Source organism: Lepidochelys olivacea (genome assembly GCF_965140295.1).
Source record: "Lepidochelys olivacea isolate rLepOli2 genome assembly, chromosome: 17".
In the NCBI taxonomy this organism is placed as follows: Eukaryota; Metazoa; Chordata; order Testudines; family Cheloniidae; genus Lepidochelys; species Lepidochelys olivacea.
This window is the reverse complement of record NC_140427.1, coordinates 18,417,089-18,440,650: the sequence shown is the minus strand read 5'-3', so window position 1 is coordinate 18,440,650 and position 23,562 is coordinate 18,417,089. Positions and strand designations below refer to the sequence as shown.

At 43.4% G+C, this 23,562-nt stretch overlaps 1 protein-coding gene across 1 annotated transcript in view; it reads left to right on the top strand.

Annotated features, from left to right (window-relative positions):
• The first annotated feature begins 500 nt into the window (after positions 1 to 500).
• The window catches only part of MYL10 (myosin light chain 10), a 75,973-nt gene continuing 52,911 nt past the window's right edge, over positions 501 to 23,562 (top strand). The window contains exon 1 of the mRNA XM_084650675.1: positions 501 to 529. The gene's annotated coding sequence lies outside the window, so the exon portion shown is untranslated. The remainder of the gene's footprint in view (positions 530 to 23,562) is intronic.

Here is a 23,562-nt window from a genome sequence, read left to right as displayed (position 1 = left end):
GTCTCTGAGGCTAGTTTAGTTCTGGCAGAGTTTAAATTTAATTGAGTATCAGCCACACCGGGTTTAATAATATTACTCCTTAGGTCTCATATGGCACAGCCAGCTTCCCCCCCAGACATTCTCTATATGTCAGGAGCTGTAAAGAGGGGTTGTTTCTAGAGCCATTATGTTGGTTCTGCACCATCCAAGGAAGCTCCTGGCACAGGGGGGGAATCCTCTGGTGGCCATAGCCACTTGTTTTAAGGCCCTGTTGTTCCCCCAGAATGGTGTAAAGAGGCCATAACACAATAGAGAATTGGGCCTTTAGTTCTGATCCCTAATCTACGTCCTCACTCCCCAGGGGTTAGGAGTTCAATGGAGGCTAGCTACTGAAGGACTCCTTCTCCAGCAGTTGACTTGGTTCAGCAGTGACTCCCTTCGGTTATTTATGAGATGCACAGACTGCTCCAAAGGGAGAGTCATTCAATCTTCCATCATGCAAGGATGATTTATTGTGATGTGGGACTTCGCAGTTGCAGATGAAACTTTGGTAATAAAACCTGAAACAAAGGGAATTGCTTCTGGCTTTGCTACGGTTCCTGAATCTTTCAGCAACCCCAAAGCTGAGTCTTGAGCAGTTTCAGGGCTGAGTTTTGAGCATGCCCAGAGCTGAGTTTTAAGCCAACCTGATCAAATTGATGGCTTTAGGTGTTTTATTCTGGTTTTGATCCCTGAGCAGGTAAAAATCAGTGGGTACTAATCATACAAACAAACTGTGCAACCCTCTGTGAATCAAAACCACTGCATTTGAAACTGCTCTAGCCAGGAGTGGAGAGGTGTAAAATGGGGGGAAATGTGCTGATCTTAAAAGCTTTGAGAGATGCAGAGAAACCTCTTGAGGGGGAAAGTCATCATTACATTATGTGAGTAATCTGTTGTGATTTTCTCTGATGTGAAGTAGAGTAAAAGGTGATGGGAATTTTTTTCTGTTTAATTTATTGAAGTTTTGAATGACTCTTGTTTTGCCTTAACAAATGTGCTGGTAGCTGTTTTACACAAAGACAAAGCATTCACTGAACTAAAAGGAGTTTCTGAGATCTCTGTTTTCCTGCTGCTATAGCTGTTCCCTCACCTGACCCATACAGTGGAAGTCAAGGTTTTAGTTAATTGTATCCATGCCATTTCTGATATTAGAGACTCCAAAGACATTCCCATTGGCTAGTGATGATAAAGCTGCCAAGGACTGTAGATTCATCCAAAAGTTTCTGCTGGATTGAAGTGTATCCAAATTCCTCCGAGTCTTTTTCCATCTAAAACTGGCCTGGGAACCTTACGAGAAGATGTTTGCTCATCATGAGACTTTCAGTGCCTCCTGACATGGGCTAGGTTGGAAATACCGTGACCAAAGCTCCTCTCAGAGCCTTTCTCCTGTCGGGACAGGCACTGGGGCAAAAGAGCTGGGCACTAGTTAAAAAAAAAAAAAAAAAAGTTTGTTGAACTTTAGGAACTTTTAAAGAGGGCTGGTTCCATCTGAGCTAGGTTGAAAGCCAGCTGCGGAAGTGACCTTTGTCTTTGTGTTTATTACGAACCTGAAACACGAGCCACATTGAGTGATTATCAGCTAAAGTATGATCTAGGTGGGGTGTGAGAACTGAGCATGCTTGGACCAAGCCCTGAATGGACTCAAGCTAAGTTCCAGTGAGCCTTGGCTGAGTTGTGTTTTGAATGCAAATCAGGTGACTCTTCGCATGTGGCCAAGTTAGTTTTGACTTTGGGGGTTTTTTTAAACCTGAAACTAAGCAGCTTTGAAGTGTGTGAACCAAAACCAGATAAAGACTCCCAGGAAGCTATGTGAACTGAAACCATTAGGTTATTTGTTGTGTTTTGAGTTTGGGGCAAAGGTGCAGCCCAGCTGTAACAGCAGTGCTCCTCCCTACTCTTATCCATTTTTCCTTTTTTGGGCAGGTCTCCTGAAACAGACTGGGGCTGGGATCACTCTGTTCCAGGTTCTGCCTGTTCCATTTCCTTAGCAGACACACAGTGCATTAGAGGTGTCTGTTGGGCGTAAAGAAATGAGCTGACTGGCACTTTAGCATTCTCCCTGTGTGGGAGCATCTAAGGAGTCAGACACTTAATTATTACTAACATTCTAACTGGAGTGTGTGTGTGTGAGCACTTGCTGTTTGGATCTGGATTCATTGGGAATCCACGCTGGATGTTTTCAAGTCATACTCTCCCGCACTGGGTCAAGCATAGACAGAGTCTGTATCTTACTTTTGGTATCTCTTAACCTTCAGTCTCCTCCAGTTACAAAGACCAAAACAGACTAAGTGCAAGAAAAAGAGTAACAGAATATTAAGGAAACATTAACAGGAAACGAACATCTTGTTAAAGCTCTGTAGATAAGAACCACAAGAATCATTCCTTTTATGTAATGCCTGCAGTACAACATGTTCTGTACGCCTTAGCTGGAATTCCATGCTGGCCTGCGGGGAAGGCCTTAGCTTTTAATGTGAAGCACTAGGTGTTTAAATCAAGAACATTTTTCCACAGTGTGAAATTATGTCAGGTGACTGCTGAAAGCTTGGGTTTATGATGGGCTTGCCAAAGTAGTTTCTTTGTTAGAGGCTTGCCACCTAGTGCTTAAGTCTGGAACTGCTGTTATCTTTATTTGAGCCACAACTAAAGGACTTTAGTCAAGGGTGGGAAAGCAACTTTTTAAACGTTTGTCTAACAAAAGCAGCAGTTGCATGGCATATGCAAAATGGAGGGACTCAAGACTGCTCTTGGAGGCTAGGATTCTGATGGGCACTTTAGCTTTTGCAAAGCATCATGTGCTATTAGGGCATAACTATACTGCAGCTAGAAGGAGGCTTCCTGGGAGGTGGGGAGGGGGTGGGGGTGGGGGTGGGGGGCTGTTAGACATACCTGCTAGCATGCTAAAAACAGCATGTGCAGTGGCTCAGGCTAGCCGCCTGCATGCAAACACAGGAGGACCCCCCAGGGTCCATTCTCAGGTGACTAGCCCAGGCCCCACCAGTGCTATCACTGGCTACGCTGCTATTTTTAGTGCACTAATTGGAGCAGAGCTGGCATCTATCTGTCCACCCAAGCTGGGACGCAGGCTCCCAGCTGCAGTGTGGATGTATCTTTGTGGCACAGACATTTTGATGCTTTAAAATATATCTGTATATCTATAGATCAGCCCTGATTGTCATTTATGCTAAAGCCCCTTTACACCACTCTGTCAGGGTAAGGAGCCTCAAAGAGAATGGAAGTATAATTTACACCACTGTGGTGTAAAAGAGTTGAAGTGCAAATAAGAATCGGGTCCGTGGCATGCACAGATCATCTTGATACTCTGATAATTGCAAGGTAAGGAACAAATCACAAGTCAAACTCGCACCTGGATTCAACATGAAAAGATTGGCAGATTGACAGTTTTCTTGCAGGGGGGGAGGGGGGAAATGAATGTGTGTGTCCATTCCAATGTATTTGGAACATTCCCCTTTGGGGCAGTTATAATAAAACCAGAAGTAAATTAAGTTTCTCATATCTGCATTCAATTTAGCATGAAGAGGAAAGCCAGTTTTTAATATGTTAACTAATAACATAGTCCTGGATTCTGCCACCATTACTCACGTTATGAAGAGTACTTTACTCTGCACGTAGTCCCACTGATTGAGCGTAAAGTGCTACTCAGCCTGAGTGATGGTGGCAAAATCTGGCACCTAGTTATTCCATTAATAGACAGGTTTCTGCTTTGGCATTGGTAATCCTGTCCCTGGATACCTATGACTTCAATAATCACTTGAGCCCAAATCCTGAAAGGTGCTGAGCAGCTGCAATTCCCATTGAAATCAGGGACCGTTGAATGTGTTCATCATCAATCTGGATTTGACCCTTCATGTTTATTTAACACGCAATAGCCTCCTTATTGAAACCTAAGAGTCATGCTGATGATCCACCCTACAGTGAATAGGATGTTAGTAATCACTTGGTATTTATTTAACAGGCAATTGCTGCCTTATGGGAAGGAGTCAGTTTACTTAGGTCCAATTTGCTATGAATATACTTTGTAATGGTTATTTAATAGAGTCAAAACAGGAGTGTTATCTAGTGGTTAAAGCTGGGATTGGGAAACTAGTTCTTGAGTTCAATATCCTCCTCTGCCACTGATTTATTGTGGGTTCTGGGGCAAGTCACTTAACCTCGATGTGCCTCCATTTATCCCCTTGTAATACTGGTATAATGCATAGGTGCGGTAAAATTTAAATAATATTTGAAAAGCATCCCCCCTCCTCTTGTAAGGAGCTACACAAGTTATTCAGTAACTCTCCTGCTGAAGTAAATGAAATATATTTAGATCTTTATATAGAGAAATAGAGAGATTAATGTGTTTTAGGCCAGCAAAAAAACCTCCCTAGCTAAGCCGGGCTAGACTAACACCTCTGTCCACGCACATGCTTCAGGAAATGCCAGGGTTTCCCTTTGCTACGAAGTGCAAAGTTGATCTCTCTTTCGAATACATCTACTGAAGGAGCCTGAACTGCCCTAGTATTGATTGCACTGGCCAATTGACCAGGCATTTAGGAATACAGTATCTGCAATCTAGTCTGGGCTTTGCTTTTATTTTAGTGTCAGGCTCGGACTTTCTTGTCCGGTTCCCCCTCCCACCTGGCCTTATGAAATGTAAAGTGCTTCAGAAAGAGGACTGGGTTTGTAATAAGTTACTCTAATTGGATTTTTTCCCCCACTATTGGTATGCACAGCTTATCTTTAAATGATTTACTGATGTATTGCAAGCCCTGTTCATTTGACCTCCTTGCTGCACTCTTTGCCTGTGGATTCTTCTAACGATTCCAGCAAACTATTCTTTATTGAGTGCACAGTATACATATGCAACAAACATCCCAAACGGAAAGCTGGAGAGACATTGCTGTTTTGGCAGTATTGGGGCCCAGTCCTGCAAGGTGCTAGGTCTTATGCACAAAAGACCTCTCCTCCCACAGACCTTGATGGAAGATGAGCACACCCAGCTCCTTGCAGGATTAGAGCACAACCTCCCGCAAGGAAGGAAAAGGGGAGTCTGTTCTGGGTCGTCCCCCCCCGCCCCGATTGTTGAGCCACTCTGATGTGAATTTATGTGTGTAATCATCTGTGTTGTAATTGGCAGCCTGGCATATGAGTCACTAACCAAATTAACTGAAGTTTCCTTCAGGGAAAAATGTAATCAGTTACTACACTCGGATACATTGTGGCAAATTAACTCTTACCATTTTTAGGGGATGGCAAGGTAATGGGCTGAGTATTTCCTTCTAGGAGAAACAAATGGTAATCGGGGTTGGGGAGGGTAGAGCAACAGTCTCCCTTAATTTGCAGACGGCCATCTTGCTAACAGAACCCTTGAAAGGATCATTTGCACTTAGCCTAAGCATTTGAAAGTCATAATGACCTTGCCTGAAAAATCATGATATTTTCAAAGATTATAAAGTATGGTCCTTTTTATTTGCATGTGGGATTTAAGCCTTCAAGGTCCCCACTTTCAAGCTTATGTTTGCAGGCTAGAAACTTTCCTTTTAAAAAATAAAGCTGAAATTCTCACATAATCACATGACTCCAGGAACTGAGACTTTAAGAAAAACAAATATTGTAGGGCTTGGCAACACTAACCATTTAATTGCAGCCCTGCATTTTTTCCCTCCTTCTCTCTTCTCCTAGTTTAGGTGTAGGGGACCCAATTCAGCCCTCCTCTTCAACAGGAGAGGAAAGATGGTCCAGTGGTTAGGATGCTAGCTGGAGACTTGGATTCAAGTCTCTCCTCTACCACAGACTCCGTATGATCTTGGATAAGTCACACTATCTGTGCCTTAGTTTTCCATCTGTAACATGGGGGTTATAGCATGGCCCTGCCTCATATGGGGTAGGGTTGTGAGGATAAATTGCTCAGATACTATGGTGAGGACCCAGAGGAGTATCTTAAGTAGGCAGATGGTCTGTGCCCTTCACATACTATTGTCACAGGAGTCTCACATCCCAAAAGTTTCGGTAGTCAGGATGGGTGGAAGGAATCCATCCTCCAATAATAAACCAACAAGGCCCATGCAGCATTTAAGCTCTCAGAGCCTATAGGCATTGTGTTGTCCTTTACATAGGAGTGAATTGCAGCCACTCAAAGGAGGAATGGCTGGGAAATTGATAGCTCCCCATCTTCAGGGACAGTTTGTCCCCAGCTCTGGATGTCAGTATTAAGTACCAACAGTGTGCTTTGCTGCTGTTCAGCACACGGAGGAAGATGTGGGGGGCCTGCTTGGAGGAGGTTAGTCTAATGGACAAAATATAGAATTGACACCAAAGCACTTGTTGAGCAGAGAAAAGACAAACTGCAGAACTCATGGCCCATTCCTGCACCCACTAAAGTGTATCAGCTGGCACCTTGCAACTTAATAGTATACGTAATGGCAGCCTTCAAAGTCCTTCCAAAAAGGACTAAACTTTTTTTCCCTTGACGCTCCCTCGATAAATATTGTACAAGCTGCTTTAGCACCCTTCTGGTATTGATTATTTTTATGGCCCTTTGACTTTTAAATATATTAATATTTCCCTTTTTCTTTTAAAAACTAGATCCATCTATTGCTCTGATTGGAAGAATGCAAAATTCAATTTATCTCACAGAGCACCTAAAACTAATTCAGGCAGAAAGGTGGTGGGGGGAGATTTAGAACCTGACTGGAAGCTTTAGACTGGAGTCATTTGTCATTTTGCTTCACGGAGCCGAGCAGTGAAGGTTTTATAGTGTGAGGCTTTGGAGTGATAGAGCTGCGTGTGATTTCATACTGCTGTGTCAGGACTTCCTTTCCGAGGCCTTCATAAACTTCTCATGTGAATTCACTTCTTCTTCAGTCAGTGCAGGAGGGAGTTGTGCGGGACACAATCCTGTGTTCCTTCATGTTTTAGTGTGGGATGCACCCTGTGCAGAGGACCAGTGCAAGGGCTATGCACCACTGAAGTCCCGTTAACAGGTTTAACTGTATACAAACATGCATCTAACAAGTTGACACAACATCACTGTTGCCTAAATCAGTTTTACAGAAAAGTAACCAAAATGTTACTGCCAGACAATAGAGATGGAAACATTTTGTGAGCTCAGGACTAAACTAATGGCTGGATGCCCGTGAAGTTACAACAGGAATGAATTCCTGTGTGACACGTGATGGGCTGTCTCTTTGAGGGAGTTGGGGGTAGCCTCTGCTAAAGTTGGTAGAAACTTTCCAAAGGAATATGGTTGGGGTTTTTTTTTTTCGTTGGAATATTCTGTTTTGTAGAAATCAAAGCTTTCTGCTGGAACATGTTGATTTTGACAAAATTTTTGTTGCAAAAAACTTGGAAAAAACCCAGTGTTTTGACCTTACTGGAATGGAACATTGTGAGTTTTGGTTGGTTGTTTCTGAAATGACTTTGTTTTGAAATGTGTTATGCTATATTAATGTATAATATTAAACAAAGTCAGAATCAGAACAAAATGCTTCAGTTGCCCCCCAATTTTTGTTTTAAATTGTTTTGTGGGAAATTAAGAAAAATTATTTCAGTTCAGAATGAAAACAAATGTTCAAATCTCAACATTTCCCCAGGGATGGAAATTGATTTTTTCTACCTGCTTTAGCCCCAACCTGAGACTAACCAGCTGCTTCCAGCTTCTGAGATAAAAGGCCAACAAACAGCTCAGTTAGTGGGGTGAGCTGCAGGGAGTAGGGAGGCGGCTGGTCAAAGAAAAGACCTCCAAGGAGGCTTGTGCAGGAGGTCAGACTTAGATGATCATAATGGTCCCTTCTGACCTTAATATCTATGAGCTCAGTGGAAGACCTGGCTGGGATATCTGCTATGCAGGCAGCAGCAGAAGCCCTTGCAGGCAGAGAGGCCTTGGAAGGGGTTAGTGGGCAGGAGCTGATTTAGTTTATGTCGAACTGTGTTTGAACAATAAATGTGTCCCTAGGAAAAGGGAAGAAAATACTGATATTGGTGGAAGCTTTGTTAGTGCACCTGGCTTTTTAAAATGTATTTTTTTTTGCCCACTTTTATCCTTAGCTTAAACATAGGCCATTAGCTGCCTGATTAGTAATAAATACATAAAATGGAAGTGTTATTGCCTACATCTGAGACTTCCTTGTGATGTTTCACTCCATATTCTTCATGAAAATATGCTTATGATATGAATATGACGACGGAGAGGTACTTTATGCAAGATGGGTCTTGTAAGAGATCATTGGAAAGGTTATAACTTACTGAATGTGAATATCCAATGTGTATGCCTGTATCATTTCAGTATCTGAAGTTAGTAATAGTGACTATGTATCTGTATTTCAACTATGCTACTTTGGGCGACGCCCACTGCTAACACGTCAGCTACAACAATGGAAAAGCCAGACGGGGCGGATGGCCCATCAGCGAGGACAATGGACTGTGAAAAGGTTTCCCCTTCCTGCGGACTGCTCCACACCGCCACTGACTCATGGACACTGTGATCCTACAGAGTCAGGTGGTCTTGTCACCTAGTACTAAGGACTTGTCTACACTGGCACTTTACAGCGCTGCAACTTTCTCACTTAGGGGTTTGAAAAGCTTCAGTGCTGTAACGTGCGAGTATAGACCGTGCACCAGTGCTGGGAGCCGGGCTCCCAACCCTGGTAGCTACGCCCCTCATGGAGGTGGGTTTTCTAGAGCACAGCGCTCTGCCGCGACTACCCAGCCACGTTAAAGCACTGCTGCACTGCCAGTGAAGAGGTGCCCTAAACGTTACCGTGGACTTCTTGTAACTTTCCATTGGAAGGGGGGGGTCAGGTTTGGGAAACAAAGTATTCCTGCCTGATGTAAATCCTATTTAAGGGTGAGGAGGAAGGCAAATGGGTCTCCTCCTCCTCTCCATGGCCTGTCTGTCCCAAAAAGAAAGACTGCTAAAGCCACCTGAAGGGGAGGCAATGGAGGAGTCCAGGCTGAGACAGAGGTCCAGTCTGAAAAGGAACACAATGAACTCTTGAATCACAGAAACTTTGCAAGCTGCCTAAAATAACATTTAGGGTGAGAATTTACATTTTGTAACCTGTTTCTCAAGTATATTGAGCTTAGCTTGTGTACTTTGGTTTGGTACTTTGGACAGTAATCTGCTTTGTTCTGTCTGTTATCTCTCATATCCACTTAAAATTCACCTTTTGTAGTTAATAAACTTATTTCTTGTTTATAATATAATCCAGTTTATGTAATTTCTAACTGGGGGCAAGAAGTTGTGCATATCTCCCTCCACATTGAGGGGGAGCAAATTTCATAAAATCTTTGGGTTTGTACCCCTTAAAGGGAGTGGGCACCAGAGTGCTGGAGCAAGCCCCTAAGGCTGATCTCTGTCTCTCTGTGCAGCTGGCTGTGACCCTGCCTGTGTGCTTGGCTGGAAGAGGCTTGTGAGCCTAGCCCAGCAAGGCCAAGTAAAGGGGACCCAGCTGGCAGAATAGGCTTCAGTGGCACCCCAAAAGGCCCAAACCTGCCACACTCCTCTCTCTCTCCCAGGAAGCCCCTCCTACCTCCCTACTATTCAGCTGTAGTAATGAGTCAGTAAAACACACTTAGTTTCCATAGTGTGGACATATCTTATGGTAGCATAGCTGGGTCACTATAGGTATGTCAGCATAACCCATAGAGTAGATGCAGCGGATGTATCCATGGAAGGGTTTTTTCCACGAGCACCACTACCTCTGCGAACAGTAACTTTGTCAAAGAAAGCATTTGTCTGTCGACATAGCTGGGTTTACACTGGGTGTTAGGTTGGCATAGCTGTGTTGGTAAGGCCACTGTATCTATGTCAACCTAATTTATGTCTAGACCCAGCAGCATTGCTCCATGCTGATAGCGTGGAGTGTTTTGGGCAAAGAATGCCAGCTTGTCACACACCCCAGAGGCTGAAATATGCTCCCTTAAAATATTTGTTTGGACAATACTGGACAATAAAAACCATAAGTCTGTTTGTGGATTGTTCCTGAACAGAAAAACAGGCCAGGATGGTTTTGTGGTTGATGCCCTAGGCTGGGACTCAAGAGATCTGTTCAGCTCCTAGCTCTGCAACAGGCTCCCTGCAAGACACATGGGACCCAATTCTCTATTGCCCTTCATCGTATGTACTTATTTACTGCTGTGTAAAATGCTACCATTCTGCACAGCCATAAATGACTATACAATGTGCAGGGCAGTGGAAAAGTCCAGCCTGTAATCTCCCTGTGCCTCAGTTTCCCACGTGTGAAATGTGGGTAATGATGCTGTACTTTCTTTCACCTTTGGTCGGTCATCTCTTTGGCGTTGTAGCACTGATGTAGAGACTGTCGCTCACTAGATGCATATACAGTGCCAAGCACCAGGGGTACCTGGTGAGATTCTGTACCTATTGGTGCAGCCACTGAAATTTTGTATTCCACCTTTGCAGTTCACCTGTAGGTGTAGATCTTATTGTATTTCTGTTTAATTATGGAAGCCTGGGAAATAGCCAATGTCTTTTGTGTTTACTTGCTGGGCAGGCTGTGAATCAGTACATTCTCCAAGCATTCAGTGCTTCTTCAACTTAAGTTATGGTTTTATATGAATAATATATGCAGCCAGTCAATGCTTGGGAAACTACATTCTTTTTCCTTCTGAAATATTTATGGAGTTGACTGCCTACTTACTACCCTGTCACTTTCAAGACCAGGACTCTAGGAGGAAGGCAGTGTTGCCTTCAAAACATTGGTTAGAGGTTCGGAGGTACAAACCTGTTCCTCCGAGAGATTCAGGAAAGCTGCCTTTTATCCATAGATTTGTCGAGGTTTTTAAAATGGATTTTGTGCTGTTGAAAGGTGTTGTATAGACTGGTAGGAGACTGAAACCCTGTGTAGCTGCACAGTATTGGTACAGCATAGGCAGCAGCTGTGGGGCAGGTTTGCTCTACATTTGACCTAACCAAATGAACTATCTCCAGGATGGAGTAGGGAGGAGAAAGTTATTCTACAGGGCCTATTCAGTCTTGGTCCTTTCTGCTGAGCCGGATAATGAGACTAAGAAACTATATGTAGCAAGTAATTTATTTAATACATTTACCTCTTATTTGGGATTTTCACTGATGAGTGCGTAATCAAAGTTATCCGAATGTTTTCTTTAAGCATATTTTAGCTTATGGGTTGCTATGGCTATTCATTCATTGTGAAATTAGTCCCAATGTATACATCACTTAAGTTGAAGTGGGATTTAAGACACACAGGCTTTGTGCTCTGTACCTGGTCAAATTTCAGTCTCAGGGTTTGCTATTTGGGGTGCATGATTGGTCACGTTTGTCCTATTGCATTGTTCTGCTTCCTGATTGGAGCACAGAAACCTTCATAGAAGGAAGGGATTCCAGAACTGGGGGCAGATTTTCACAGGTTTCACATGTTGGGTACTGAGTTCTTTTGAAAACCTGCCTATAAGTATTGCAATGGGGCCTGATGGGTGCTGAGCACTTGGGGGAATCTGTTCCTTATTTCAGTGCCTAAGAGGGAGCTGAACCATTTTGAAAATATGGCCCGAGCTGGGTTCTGAGCATTTTAATTCTGGCCCTGAGTCTTTTGAAAAACTGGTCCAATCTGCCCTTTTAAATTTAATTTTAAACATTAGCAAATAGTAATGGATAGTTTTCTTTTGCCCAGCTCTGTCCTCTATAAACTGGACTGACACCCCCAACTCATTTTGCACAGGACAACGAATAGCCATCACTGTCACTATCTAGCCAGGTGGCCTATGACTAGATGACCCAGAAGTGAAAGGGTGTCAGTCCTTTGAATCATCAGTCTAAATGGGGTACTGTCATGTCAAGACAGCTATTAGCCATCACAACAGTAGCTTTCATTGTCCATACTGAAACCTTCTAAGTAAAATAAAAGTTGTCTATTGTCATTTCTAAACATTATGTTCCATTTGGTTTTAAATAGACTACTCTTTCTTCTGACCCCCAAATTTTCCCACAAAATTTTACTTTTTGATTAAACCCCATTTTCTGATGGTAAAAAAGTTTGATTCAAAAAATTTTTAACCAGCCCTAACAATATGGATAGTGAACTCATATTCAAGTAAAGCCTTTATACTACATCATTACGTATTCTCTGTCTACATGTACATTCACATAAATATTCAATAGTTACACTGATATTTATTTTTATAGATGTATAATTTTATGCCATTATCCCACTTGTTTTTTCCACTGCTAATGGCTTCAGTACAAGACTCTTGGTACATGTTCAGCTAACAAATAGTGATAAATAAGATATGCTGATGTAGAGATTATTATACATAAATCATTGAAAAATGCTCTTTTTGGAGAAGGGAATCACAAAAGGAGTCATTGACCTGAATAAGAGCTTCTCAGCTATCCTCCAGAGGATTGCCATTTCTGATATGTGTTAGCACTTGCTAACAGTTGTAATTTATTAATCTTGTTCCTTCTTTTTGTCTGCTACTTGCATATTTATTCTTTATTGTAATCAAGAGTAGTATTGTCTTATAGGGGTGTAACCAGGAGCCTTTTAGGAGTAATCTTATGAGCATTAATCCCCAGTAAAAATTATTTGAAGGACAAAACGAAAAAAACATATAGGCCACTAACACAAAATAGATGCAGACAGCCTTTTACTTTCCATTATTAAATTTTAATTATTTTAAAGGGAAGGGTAACGTTTGCATCCTTTGTGCTTATCTAAGGATAACCGGTGGTAATCCTCTCAGACACATCAGCAATAACACGCTTTTTAAAGCAATAGTATTGGGGGCCAGATCCTCAGCTCATGCAAACTGGCATAGCTCCATTTATGTAAATGAAATCCATGAAGTCAGTGGCGCTATGCTGATTGATATAAGCCAGGGATCTGGCCCAATAACAATACGATGTGCATATGAACAGAATTGTATGGTATAGTTCTGCCATTCATATTCTGAAGTACCTAATGTGCATGTAGGAGAATATGACTTGGCAGATAAACGAACCTACCCTTCCTTCTAGAATAGACTGAGTCAACATTACATCCCCATGTGATGTAGCATGGGGGACTGGTCATTCTGCCCCACAATGTAAGGTTTCATTTTATTTTTCTTTATGGAGTAATGGTAAAACACTTTGTCCTTCTCTAGCACCTTTCAGCTGAGAATCTCATAACAGTTTGCTAACATTAATGAATTATTATCCACACAGATATGTACACTGAGTCATAGACAAGTTGAGGATCAGATTTTAAAAAAGAGCTCCACCCCCATTTAGACACCAAAGTAATCTGGCAGATTTTGAGAAGAATTTTGTTTTCCCATAGGGCATGTTGGTTGCTGAACACTTTTAAAAAACAAAAACAAAAACACACCTTCCCCTAGGTGTCTAAATGGGAGCTGAGCTCTTCAGCCAATCTGGCCCAGTTGGGTGTACTGAGCACTTGCAAGTCTGGCCCTAAGTGACTTGCTCAAAGCCTCACAGAACAGAACCCAAGAGCCCTGATTCCCAATCTGCTCTAAACATCACTGGTGAAAACCTAGCCCCATTGAAGTCTATGGAAAAACTCTCATTGACTTCAATATTTCTGGGATTTCACCCCACATTCCACAACATTTTCTTGTTGTGATGGCAAAACTTTCAGCCTTATCTTCTAGAGCTGATCGCTTTGTGGAAAGTGTAGAAAATTAAGGGATGACTCATCCCCAAACCTTCCCCCTCCTTCTCTTTCTCCTTCTTTCAGTATTCTGTGTTAGTATTTATTCTATGCTATATATAGTGTGAAGGACTGACTTTATACCCTGTTTGCTTTAGGCCATACCATCTTCACTTGCATGCACGCAGCACATTACTTTCAATAATTAAAAATAGAAAGAACTAATCATTATTTTGATACCAAACAATAACTTTACATCAGGTTGAAGTGATGGATAAACCAGTTCTCCAGTAGGCAGGTTAGTTACCATAGCAAAGAGACCACCTGATTCTAGTTGTATGAAGGCATCTGTCTTGTCCTATCCCCGTCAGATTATCTCAGAGACTAGGAATGGAAAGATATGAAATTATAAGCTAAGTGACAACAGCACATAAAAGCTAAAATGACAGATGACTTATTTTTTGCAATGTGGCCCAGAGCCATATCTGTTAAAGAGCTGTGTTACAGTTAAAGGTGACTAAATAAAGTAATAATAATAATTAGTATAAACAGTCAGAGCCCTTAGTACACTAGTGGGTGCTATAGAAAGCCCTAAGTTAGATAGATATTGTGCCTATGATATCTGACCAACAGACTAAGGGCTTGGTCCTGCAAAAAGACTGAGCCCCAAGGAAGTCAATGAGGCTACTCACATCCTTTCAATCCATAGGTCTTCTCATTTCAAGGAGGTTAAAGAGCTGCTGTTCTTGGCAGGGAATTGCAAAAAGCCTTTTCTTCATTTAAATAGTGCATTCAGCTGTAACTTGCACTGAGTGCAGTTCTGAAATACCGGTAATCTTTATTTAGAAGATGTTTTCTTAACTACCTATTGAGCACTTGGAGCCTCCTATGTTCCTAATCCTTCTGCTTTGCACCAAACACAAAATTAATCTCTTAAATACACGAGCCAATACCACAAGAAATAAAGGACCGATAAAGGAACTCTGTAGAAGGCTTTATTACCATTAGAAACTTATAATAGCTGAAGGCAATATTGCCTAGTACATAGAGCATCTGACTAGGCCTCAGGACATCTGAGTGCTATTTCCACCTCTGCCACTGGCCTGCTGGGTAACCTTGGGCAAATCACTTCCCCTCTCTGTGCCTCAGTTTCCCGATCTGTAAAAAAAAAAGTTTCCCCATCTTTTGTATAGCTCTTAGGGCATTTCATCCATAGATCTCAAAGAGCTAGCTGTTGTTGTTACCATTATTATTATTAATAATAATAAAGTAATAGGGAAAATAACTTTAAAGTTGGAAGCAATTTCTCTCCTCCATGCCATTTACTTTCTGGGGCTTCTCAGGGCTGGGCGGGACTGAAAAGGTAGGTTGAACTAGCTGTGTTGCTCAGGGGTGTGAAAAATCCACACCCCTGAGCATCATAGTTAAACTAACCTAACTGACAACTCAGACAGCACTAGGTCAGTGGAAGAATTCTTCCATCAGCCTAGCTACCACCACTCAGGGAGGTGAATTAACTACCGTCATGGGAGAACACCTCCTGGTGCTGTAGTGAGTGTGTACACTGAAATGCTACAGTTGTCTGTGCCACTGTAGTGTTCTCAGTGTACACATAGCCTTAGAGTTTGAGCTAGATGGATTAATGCTGCTTATGGCTTCTGAAAGTGGTGATAGTTGCTAACAATAGTGCAGCTGATCCTTCTGCTTCTACCTGGACTGGATATCATCATCAGGACTTTTACCTAGAAGCCCCAATCCCCTTGTAAAAGGCACTATGCAAACACATCACAAGAGATAAATACCAGACTATTTACAATCTAATGAGACAGGACAGACAAATGGCGGGAAGGAAATGGAAACATGGGAAGTGATATGCCCAAGGTCACACAGCAGATCACTGGCAGACACCCTATGCGTTAAATGGAGAGGATCTAATATTAAACAACCCCCCTCCTTCAAACATGCACAATTACCATCACCACTTGTTTCCAGCTGACCTTCATTTAGACATTAGTAATGGGAGGGTTTTTTTTGTTTTTGTTCTTAGACACGAATGATAACAGACCACCATCAGTTTTCACAGGCATATCGAGCAACCAATAAATCAGGCAAAACAGCAGCTGATTCAGAGACATTTTCCTGCCATTTGGGTTTCCTGAAATTGTCCACCTGGACCAAGATACAAGATGTGAGAATTAACTGTTTAAAAAAACAAACAAACAAAAAAAGCCTTTGCAAATATAATAGGTTACAATGCTCCAGTTCCACACTCTACCATCCACAAGGAAACCTGCTTGAGAGATTCACTTTAGCAAAGTTACAAACTTTGACTGGGGAACTTAAATCAAGTTGGAAGGACTCTCTCTAACCCAAATATTGCATGGTTATCACTGCCCTAAGCACAAAAACTGGCCACTCTCATTTTTGCTGCTGTATGAGTGGTCTCCAAGGTTATCCACAGCTCTTTCTGACTTTGTACAGAACAAAGAGGATAATACCCATGCCAGCTATGCCAACTCATGGAATGAACAGCTGAAGAGAGCCTATAAAATTGCTATGATGAACAGCTACTACATGGAAAGCTTATTGCAAGAAGAGAGCTCCAAGCAGTGTTTTGTGCCCAGGAAACAGTTGAGGTACAAAAATCTATCCAGACATGGTCAGATGGGCAACATGTTAGAAGGCTACATTTTATATTGTAGAAGAGGGAAGAGGAAAGGGTCTTGTATATAAGAGGAAACCCAAAGGAAGAATTTGTACAAATCAAGTATTTCACTGGAATCTTATCTAATGCCTGTGATTGCCTTCCAACTCAGAGGTAAACTGGAATACCATCCCAAAGAGATTAGAGGCAGAGAGACAATAGTAGGCTGAGGAGTCAGAAGAAGATTGTAGCTGGACACAGGGTACAGCAATTAGAAGAGTATCCTGAAAAAAAACAATGATAGTTGCCCCTAGAGATGACTGAGATTTGTTTTATGATAGCACCCAGAGGCCTCAACCAATATCAGAGTCCCATTGTGCTATGCAAGGTGTAGACTTAGTAAGGGATGATCCCTGCCCAAAAGAGTTTACAGTCTAAAAAAGAAAAGACAGAGTGGGAGAAAGGAAGTATTGTTATCCCCCATTTTACAGATGGGAAACTGAGGCACACAGATTACATGAGTTGCTCAAGGCCACAGAGGATGTCTGTGGCAGAGGCAGCTGATGAACTTCATTTCCTGGTTCCCAGTGCAATTCCCTAACCACAAAGCCATCCTTTCTCTTCAGAGAACTTCCTGCCATTGCTCCAGACCAAAGGGATAACAGCTAGTTCAGTCTTCTATAAATCTACTTCAGTCTCTCTAGCACTATCAGTGATGTTATTAGAAATAATGGGCCAGATAAAAAATGGACAGTTATGGGCAGATACCATCCCTTGTTTGGATTGAACACTCACAATCCACGAGGGGACCAAGGGAAGCCCTGATTTACATCCATTTAAGACAGCCACACTATCAGCCTCAGTGATTCCAATGCCACAATGATGAGGGACCTCGATAGCTCTAAGAAGGACTCAACAGTGCAGGTAGAGAGCAATACTGTAACACCAATCCCAGGTCTTCCACACAAGGTAGTAGTCGTAAAGAAATTCTACTGTGTGGTATGTAGTGGGGGTAGACTGGTAAGATAAGTCTTCTTAAAGATCAGAGTGGTAATAATTTTCCTCTCATTCCAATGTAAAGCACTATGGTCAATAGAGTCACACTGGTGTAAAACTGGTATAAATGAGAGGCGAATCAGCCCCCTATTTCTAGATGATAGCAGATCCAAGCCCATTCAAAATTTGGCAGGACCCAGGCTCTGGAAGACGTTGTCACAGATTGTTTTGTCCTGTTGGAGATGCTTCTTAATTAAAACCCATAATAGTTGCGTTATATATACAATGTCTAGGCTCTTCACCACTTCCTAGAGGCAGGAAAAGTATCCAAGGAGCTAAAGAGAGAGAATATATGAGTTGAGTGAATCTTTAGCTCCGGGCTTCTTTGGAATACTGGCAAGATACTTTTGACCTGTTATTGGTGACACTGATCAGTCAACACTCTGAGAGCCTTATTGCTAAAGCCTGGGGCTTGTCTGACTTTATTTGACACCACAAGGAATCCAACTGTTAAAGGTCAGTGCATTAGATCAATACTAATTGAACTGCAGGCCAACAATTCGTCAGTAAAACGCTGCCATGTGGTGAGATGTTTTTCCCATCCTGTAGTTGTCACTGTTGTGAATTTATCTTTCTGGACCCCTTATCCATTTTCCCTGTGACAGCTGCAACCCTCCTATATCTGCCAGCAGGCTTAGACTGTGACATGATTGTCTGGCTTTGTCCCCAATCACCACAAACCCACAAAAGCACCTCTTCTTTGTTCTCTAAGCATTTTGGCAGGCCACGTGCTACATGGCAAGACTCTGGATGCCGTGAGGCTATCACTAGCTGAGTGATAAACAGATGTCCAGGAGAAAACTGAACCTTGGCCAAAACCCCCTAATAGGGGAAAAATCTAAAAAATGTTCCCACGTGATGGTCTCCAACTTTTGAACAGAAGCATTAGAAAAATGCAGGAGAGACCTTCCTCCTGGTGTTAAGTGGCTACAGAGCTCAATGCTTCTGGTTAGCCTGTCTGCAGGCAACAGATTTTCTGTTGAAATATACATGGCAATTAACATGGCCTGAACTGCATATGGGCTGATCTGAAGTCTACAGTGTTATGGGTGTGATCACCCATAGGGGTGTGTGTGTGTGTGTTTGTGAGAAAGAGAAATACCGAGTAAGGTTGTAAAAAATACATTACTGACTTAGGAGCCTAAATCCCATTTGAAAAAGAGACTTAGGCACTTAGATGCTAAATCGCTTTGATTTTAGTGTGATTTAAACATATGGGAGCCTAAGTCTCTTCTGAAAATAGATCCTAGGTTCCTAAATCACTCTGTGCTTTTGAAAATGTTACCCACAATGTGTTTGTTCTGGATTATGGCCCTACTTACGCACGTAAATAAGTGATTTTTAAAGATGCGGCCTATCCACAGATTCCTTTGAAGTCACCATGATCTGTGGATGCTCAGCACCTCTGAAAAATCAGAACATTTATTTAGATGCCTGACTTTAGATCCCGCATCTGAAAATGTTTGCCTTTGCTTTTGACTTTTGAGATTGGTGAGGCTGATTAAACAAAATGAATGAGCATAAAGAAGTAAAATGTGGCAGGGGATTAAAAAGCAGGGAGATGAAGAAAGATTGTGGCAAAGAGATTAAAAGGCACCTTTTCGATGGGGTGTTTTTCCTTGTGCCAGTTCTGCTTTATCATTGGCCTTGCTTCCTTTGAGGAATTGCACTGAGAAAACTGCATCATGACTCTTCCACATGCCTGTATTTTGTAAGAGTGGTGTATCCATTTGTAAAAAGCAGGTTAAAGGTTTGTGTGGGCAATTGTCACCTGACTTCTGAAATCCCAGGGCTGGCATCTAGGGCTGGGAGGAATGAGTCATTTAGAAATTACAGTGTGTTTACTTTCTCTGTCCCCTGCCTCCCCCCGGAACTGTTCTCATGCTAAATCTGATGAGTTCCTGTTTCTAGAGTTCTTGCTCAAAACTTGGACCAGACAATTCTTAGGTATATTTTTATAGTGCAAACAGCATTTCTGTGTTGGAAATTATGTCTCCTGGCTGCAGCTCCTTACCCTCAAACTTCTTTAGCACTGCAGAATGTGCAACATTTAACTTGGGAGGTTTGAATAGCCTACTACTTGGATCCCATAAGTTAAAAAGGGTCAGCCCAGACCTTCAAGGAAAACACAGATGCTAGCCTGCAGGAAGTAGTGTTGGTGATTCGGTAGGTGGCTCCCTTTCCTTAGAGTCAGGACTGAACCCACTTTCTCGTGTCCCAGAAAGTATGGTGCTATCTTTCAAAGGGTGGCGCAGGAGGTAAAAGTAAGGTCTATTTTATTTATTTGTATTGATAAGGACAAGAAGAAAGCACCTCGCCCCGGGATTCAGGCACTTTTGACACAATATTAAAAATACATTAAAAAAAAAAACTACCAGCTTCCTCAAAACCAGAAAACCACCAATTTAAGAGCTCAGTCAAAGGCTATCCTATCATGCTCACAACACCACCCCTTTTCACCACCCTTTATCCCTCCCTAAAAGCCTGGGGGAAAAGATGGGTCCAGCAGGGTGCCCTGGAGGTGTAAAGATGGTGCTGGGGAATTAATTCCAATTGCCTTGTAGAGAAAGCTCCTCTCTCTCATACTCAGGTGGCCCCAGCTTGACTGCCCGTGTATCAGTAGGGCAAAGGCGCTAAGACAGGCCCCAAGACATTGTGGGCTTTGCAGGTATAGCCAACGCCTAGAACTCCACCTGGAATCCCCGCTTCTCTCACAGCAGTGTCATAAGATTAAAAAATCTTTGACGCCATTGGTTCGATTCAGCCTGAGACTTCCATGGGCTTGCCCTTCCCTCCCTGGCACTGACTGGGTGGCTTTTTTCTTTGCTGCGACGCCATGGTTTGGCGCTGCGGTTGCTGTAGGCCCCTCTGCTGTGAGTGAAAACCTCTCCTGAGCTGGGCGAAGTAGGGGGTTTCTCTAGGGAAAACATGCAGCATGTGGCCTGACTCCTCCCCCACACGCTGTCTAGCTGGTCTCACCCTGTGCCCTCACGCCGCTCTGGTCCTGAGGTGGTCGGTCTTCCTGTGAGGTGGCCCTCCAGTCAGGTATCTTTTAGTCCTATGCCTTCCAGGGAAAACCAAGTCCAACAGGCCAATGGTCTGGCACCATCACACCAGAGCTTTGGCCAAGCCTCAGGCTTTGTAGGCCTACCAGCCTTTGGTCTGGGGTCTTCATACCTTCCTCTCCATGGGCCAATAGGAAAACTGAGGCCCACCCTCTAGTTTAGGGTCCAGCTCAGTACAAAGCAGATAAGGGCCACTTGTTCAGACCCTTTGCTGTATCTTTGGGCTGCTTCCTACCATGGCCTGCCGCTAGGCCTTGCTCGCCCTCTTCCCCAGCTTACTCTTCTGCAGAGCCCAAAACCAAAGGGGAGCCAGACTAGTTATGAGGAGCAAAAAGGTTCTGCACCAGGCCTACCTGCCCCAATGAGGTTCTGACGCTTTGAAGTTTCTGGGCTTTCCTTCCAGGCAGTCTCTGGCCCCAGCCAGACCTTCCTTCACAGGGCTAGCTTAAGATGTCCGCTCCCTCTCCCAGTAAGCCACTGCTGAGTGGGACTTTTCCACTGTTCTCTCCTCCCTCTAGGCTTGACACTTCACACAGGTGCAATGGGGTGGGGCTAATTGGGCCCACAGCCTGTCATTAACCTTTCCTGGTCCATGTTGGGGCTGTATAGCCCACCACAATTCCTTTCCCACCTGTGCACGCCACCGTTTTGCTTTCCCTAACCTTGCTCCCTGCGGCTCCACACAAGGGTGGGAAGCAGGAGGACGCTGGGTCTGGCTGTTCATCCCAGTTTGAACAATCACACTCCGTGTGTCTGTTTTGGAGTTTTATACTGCCTCGCCTCACCCTCGTCTCTGAGCGCCTTCCGCATGAAATCAATAGCCATCGCAAACCCCCACTCCGACCCTTCCCCGGAGGCCCTGTCCTCGTCCCTTCCCGCCTCCCGCTCCGACCCTTCCCCGGAGGCCCTGTCCTCGTCCCTTCCCGCCTCCCGCTCCGACCCTTCCCTGAGGCCCTGCCCTCCCTCTGCCTCTGCACACCCCACACCATCCCCTCGCCTGAGGCCCTGCCCTCATCCCTTCTCCCCCCTGCTCTGCCCCCTCCCCGAGGCCTTGCCCTCGTCCCTTCCCGCCTCCTACTCTGACCCCTCCCCCGAGGCCCTGCCCTCGCTCCGCCTCTTCACACCCCTGCTCTGCTCCCTGCCCCAAAGCCGCCCGCCCGCCCCTCGCTGCTCTCTGTGGCGGTGGATGGGGGAGGGAGCAGAGCAGGGGTGGGTGGCTGGTGGGTGCTGAGCCCTCCCTATTTTTTTTCTGTGGGTGTTTGAGCCTCAGAGCACCCACGGAATTGGTGCCTATGCCTTTGTGGACTTCTCGAAGTCTGTGGTGGTTCTCCCTTTTTGGGATAAAAACTGTGCTTGACATATGATTTTTGTTCTGGATTTCTTAGATTGTACATATTTACCTTTACAAATGGGTTAGGTTGATTTATTTCAGGATTGGGGTTTTTTGCGTGGGCGGGGGTTAACATTTTGGGGGACTTGATGGGGTTTTAAGTTAGAAAGTGGGTGTTAGTATTGTGAGTGTCATTTTTGTGGTTGACAGGCCTTTATCTCTGTGGGCGCAAACCACCTCTTTCAATCCCCTAACTTTTCAGAAGTGGGGTTTTGGTTCAGTCCATTGTAGAGTTGGACAGTGATTTAGATCAGATCTGGATTTTGACCTCTCCCCAACACGAGCTGGGTGGTGGTCAAATGTGAAGTTTTGGTTCAGGCTCAAATCTGCTGCAATTACCTTTTGTAGTTTCAGGGAGATGTGTTTTTTTTCTTCAGTGTTTGTCTCAAAATTGTTGTGTAGTGTGTCTGTACACTGTACAACAGTTACAATATTTCACGCATAGATGCTGGGGTTTCAGTGATGTTTGAAGTGATATCTGTGTGTATCCTAGTGTTTGTAAAGTGCTTTAGGATGACAGACCCAATGGACTAAATTCTGCCACCTTTACTAATATTAGTAGTATCCTTCCTCTAGAATTGTGCCATTATTATTTCCCACGTGTGGTGTTAGTCATAAGAATGTAAGAACGACCATACTGGGTCAGACCAAAGGTCCATCTGGCCCAGTATCCTGTCTTCCGACAGTGGCCAGTGCCAGATCTTTAGAGAGAGCGAACAAAAAAGGGCAATTTATTGAGTGATGACAGGGCAATTTGTTGAGTCTCGTTCAGACCCAGCTTCTGGCAGTCAGAGTTCTAGGGACACCTAGAGCATGGGGTCGCATCCCTGACCATCTTGTCTAATAGCCATTGATGGACTTATCCTCCATGAACTTGTCTAATTCTTTTTTGAACCCTGTCATACTTTTGGCCTTCACAACATCCCCTGGCAATGAGTTCCACAGGTTGACTGTGCATTGTGTGAAGAAATACTTCCTTATTTTATTTTAAACTTGCTGCCTATTAATTTCATTGGGCAACCCTTGGTTCTTGTGTGATGTGAAGGGGTAAAGAACACTTTCCTATTCACAGTCTTCACACCAGTCATGATTTTATAGACCTCCCTCATATCCCCCCTTCGCCATCTCTTTTCTAAATTGAACAGTCCCTGCCTCTTTAATCTCTCCTTGTATGGAAGCTGTTCCATTCCCCTCATCATTTTTGTTTCCTTTCTCTGTACTTTTTTTAAAGTGGGGGTGACCAGAATTGCAAGTCATATTTCAGGTGTGAGCATACCATGTATTTATATAATGGCATAATGATATATTTTCTGTCTTATTATCTATCCCATTCCTAATAGTTCCTAGCACCCTGTTCGCTTTTTTGACAGCTGCTGCACATTGAGCAGATATTTTCAGAGAACTATTCACTGTGACTCCAAGATCTTTCTTGAGTGGTAACAGCTAATTTAGACCCCATCATTTTGTATGTATGTATCACAGTTGGGATTATGTTTTCCAATGTGTGTTACTTTGCATTTATCAGCATTGAATTTCATCGGCTATTTTTGTTGCCTAGTGTCACCCAGTTTAGTGAGATCCTTTTATAACTGTTCACAGTCAGCTTTGGACTTAAGTATCTTGAGTGTTTTTTATCATCTGCAAACTTTGCCACCTCATTGTTTACAGCTTTTCCTAGATCATTTATGAATATGTTGAACACCACTGATCTGAGTACAGACCCTTGGGGGACCCCACTATTTACCCCTCCACTGT